Raw genomic sequence first — 4,752 nt, 5'->3', positions numbered from 1 at the left:
TTTTGCACAATTTAAACGGATTTAGATCACGTCAAATGAACGTTGATGGTTGTTTTTGCACCGTATTTTGGTTACCCTTGTATGCGCGCTCGCTTGGCCCTATTTTCGTTTATTAATTCAAGTGTTCATAATTACACGTGTCCGGGTATGCTTTCTGACCGATGGAACCTTTGGGTATTTTATTGCATTACCCTAATTGCGGTTTAATGTTTTGGCTACATGATAATCGTTTTCCTGTTTTCTAAGTTTCTTATGATTACCTTCTTTGATAAGGTACGCTTGCTCAAGATTTTCGTTCGCATTCGTAACAGTTGTTTTGAAAAACACCGGTTGATTTGTTGACAGTTTTCGTATTTTCCCTTCTTCTTTCTTGCTTCTTCTGAATTAACCACAGCTTTCACAAGCGTTTGAATTCACCATCCAATTCACCATTCACCACATTCGATTTTGCTTGCAAATCAATCCACCATTGTTATTAGGGGACCGAAACACACAACAATTAGATAGATAATATCTTGTAAAATCATTTTCGATGGCCTCTTTCTTTGCTTTTTTGTTTGTGGCGATTTCTTCCTTCGAGGGGGTTAACGGGTGTTAGAAGTGGGCTGGTTTGTCTGTGGTGCATTGTTATATACAAGTGATCCTTCTGTATCTGAATCTGATACTTCAGTTCGTCGTGCTGTTTTGTTTTGCTCATTGAGTTGGATAATGTTTCTATTGTCTTAGTGAGCGAAGCAATTTGATCTTTTAACATATTGACTGTTTGCGTAAGGTTTTCGATTATTTTGTCTTTATGATCTGTTACTTGATCAGCGGTAATTCTCTGTTGTGCGAAGCTGTTGAAAGCTTGTTTGTGAATGTTTTGTTCATATGCTAGTTTGACGTCACGGAAGGAGTAGTTGCAGTCTATTTAAATTTTGATTATCTCTGTTTCTTTTATATATTTTGGGCAATTGTTACCACATGTTGCACATATTTCACTGCCCTTGCAATTTTTCGTTGTATTTCCGGACTGCAAACATCCCAACGAGCAATTCGACCACGCCTGTCCATTTTTTTTTATTTGGACCTCTCGTTCTGTTCTCCTACATGCGACGCGAATAAAAAAATCGAACACACACGTGATACACACGCAAAATCACGGTACGCGATCCACACCCTCCATCGCGCGTATATCGACATCGCAACGCACCAACACATTCAAAGCGACCGACCGACAACGCGTGTGTCGACAGGTACCTGTACATGTACTGTACTCGCGTCTGTCGAGTTTGAGACTGTTGAGAGTTTTTATTCAGAGTGCTTGAACGTAATAATTGAATACAGCCTATTCAGTTGAGAGTTTTCAACTAACTAAAACCAAAAACCTACTTGACGGTTGACCAAGGTTTATAGAGCTTGTTGTAGACAACGGTGAAGTCGGCACTTGTAGTTTAACGCATGATTTGTTTTTTGTTTTCGTCACCTGACGCAATTACGGTGACAGCTCGGTGACGGGTGACAGAAGCCGTTACCGAAGGGACGATGCCATAAAGGGATCGAGATCGAGGCGCGAAAAGGGACGATAACGGCCATCGCGTGTGCGCCATCGATTTAGAGTGATTCACAACCGAAACGCGCAAGTGATAAGACGTGTAATTTTTTAACACCACCACTCGTAACACTCGTACCACGCACCCGAATTATACCAGCGAAGCCGTACCATCTGCCCAAAACCAGTGCTCCGCGAAAGAAGTTTGAAGTAGAAAATAAAATTACCTAGAAACCTGTAAAAATTGGTGTTAGGAAACGCGTCCACGGCGAAACGGAAATTGGAAAGAACGTTGCGTTGCAACAGAGCTACAGGTGCGGTTTGGATTATGGAACGTAACTATGTCAACACCCCAACTCGGTCCATAATTCTGCAAACTAAAATCCGAACCCGCCTAAGTCGCATGCATCCCAAAACCGTTGGTAGAGAAGATCATCTTGGGTCCGCATACTCCTTTCGTCAGACAATCACCAAGGTTGTCAGTAGTCGGCACGTACTTCATAGTAAGCAATCCATTTTTCACCAAGTTCCGGACAAAATGGAAGCTCACGTCGATGTGTTTTGTTCTCGGGCTGAAAGCTTCTCTTCCTGTCATAGCCAAGGCGCTCTGGTTATCGCAATGCAGCAAGATGGTTTTCAATTCTATGAATTGACGGATGAATCGAGACAACCACACAGCTTCCTTTGCAGCATGCGCAATGGCAATATACTCCGCTTCCGTACTGGAGACAGCAACAGACTGTTGCCGTTTACTCGACCAGGCAACTGCACCTTCGGCAAACTTGAAAATATATCCGGAGAATGATCGTCGCTCGTCCGGATCGTTTGCCCAGTCAGCATCAACAAAACCGTACACAGGTTCATCTGAGCCAAGTCGATAAGTAATATTATAAGAGGTTGTTCCTCTTAGATAGCGCAAGATCCTCTTAACTGCTATCCAGTGTGTCTCGTTGTATTTATCGTTGAAACGGCTCACGTTACTAACTGCAAAAGCTAGATCTGGCCTTGTGCCTTGTACTAGAAATAGCAATGCTCCAACAGCCTCACGATAAGGTACATTTATCGGTGCCTCTGCATCTGATCTGGCCGCGAGTTTTAGAGAGACATCGCATGGTGAAGAAACAGCTTTACAGTTTTGCATACCAAAACGCTCCAACACTTCTTCAGCATATCTGCTTTGGTTGATGCTTATATAATCCTTTCCATAAACGATCGTCATTCCCACACACGTTCGAGCCTTTCCCATATCTTTCATTTGAAAAACGCTGGTTAATTTCGACTTCAACTGGTCACGAACATCAGCATCTTTCAAAAAATTAAGATATCATCTACATATATGGTGATGAAGAGACTATTATCGCTGTTGTAGTATACACATGGGTCTTCGGCTGATTTCTTAAGTTCAAAAGACTGAAGGGCTTTATCCAAGCAGGCATTCCAGCATCGACCGCTTTGCTTAAGTCCATACATCGCCTTATTAAGTCGATAGACTTTTCCTGACCCATCATCATACCCTTCGGGTTGCTCAACATATATTTCTTCATCTATTGGTCCTTGCCCTATCTGGTCAATACCCATTCGTTTCTTGGCTGCAAGGGCGATTAGTAGACGTATGGATTCGTAGCGCACTACAGGAGAAAACGTCTCCGTATAGTCAATACCTGATTGCTGACTGCAACCTTTAGCTACAAGTCGAGCCTTATGGCGTATCACCGAGCCATCTTCTGCACGCTTACGTTTGAAAAACCCATTTGGTTTTTATTGGCTTTCTGCCCTGTGGAAGTTCCACCAAAAACCACGTTTAGTTTTTATAGAAGGAGTCCAACTCCTCCTTTATCGCATTGTCCCATGAATTAGCATCATGCGCAATCGCTGCTTGCTCTCGATCCGTAGGATCACCCGATTCGCAATCTCTTGTGAAAAACGATACAAAATCATCTCGTATAATAGGACACGGCTTACGAAGGGATCGTCTTGGAACGTTTGTTGGACTTGTAACTGCATCTTCGAATTCTGCCTCTTCTTCTGATGATTCATTTGGTGTTTCCGCTTTCTTTATATTTAATACGTCCGGAACCCCAACTGAAGCCTTTAGCTGTTCGCAATCTTCTGTCGTATCAACAACGAATTGTTTGTTGGACACTCTTTCAAAGAAACTAGCGTCTCTACTCACGTATATTTTTCCATCCGACTTGTTATAATACCTGAAGTTTTTCTCTGTGATCATATATCCAACAAACAACATTTTGACAGCTTTTGGATCCCATTTAGTACGTTTTATCTTGGGTACATGGACCATCGCGGGCTCTCCAAAGGTTCGCAAACTAGATAGGTCTGGCTTTCTGCCGGTCCAAATCTCTTCAGGACAACAATCACCTAAGGAACGATTGATTGAGCGATTAATGACATGCGCTGCATGATTTACTGCCTCGGCCCAAAGCTTCCGATCAACCCCGGAATCAACAAGCATGCATCGTGCTTGTTCGATGATCGTCCGATTCATTCTTTCGGATATACCGTTCTGCTGGGGAGTATATGGCACTGTCGTTTCATGTATGATGCCAAACTGTTTGCAAATTTTCTCCATTTCCGCATTCACAAACTCCCCTCCGTTGTCCGTTCGAAGGCGTTTTACTTTGCTCCAGTCTGATTTTCCATTCTGACAATAAAGTCTCGAAACACAGCAGCTAACGCTGATTTTTCAACTAAGAACGAGACAAAAACCTTTCGCGAGAAATCGTCGACAAAAACCGCAAAATATTTTGAACCACCTAATGACGGACTCATGGGACCACATAGATCTGCATGCACTAACTCGAGAATTCCTTTCGATTTAATTAACACCTCCTGTTTCTTCGAAAATCCTTTTCTTGCTTGTTTGCCTTTCGCACAAGTTTCACAATTGGAGATGGATTCTTTTGGGTCGGAGAATTTCACGTTACCACCAAATTTCTTAATCCTTTTGAGACCGTCGTAGCTTAAATGTCCCATTTTGCGATGCCAATCAACCAGCGTATTTTTATCAGCCAACATACACAACACATGATTCGCATCTATTTTAAACGTTCCGTTTGTTGAGATTGCTTCGATTATCAATTGTTTATCATGGTTCAAAACCTTGCACACACCTTTTTCAAAAACGATTTTGTGACCCTTACGTGATATCAAGCGACATCAAATTTGCCTTCAATTCCGGTGCATACAAAACGTCTCTTAGCAAC

The sequence above is a fragment of the Anopheles moucheti genome, chromosome 2 (genome assembly GCF_943734755.1).
Source record: "Anopheles moucheti chromosome 2, idAnoMoucSN_F20_07, whole genome shotgun sequence".
NCBI lineage: Eukaryota > Metazoa > Arthropoda > Insecta > Diptera > Culicidae > Anopheles > Anopheles moucheti.
The sequence above is the reverse complement of the archived record's forward strand: the minus strand, read 5'-3'. Positions refer to the sequence as shown.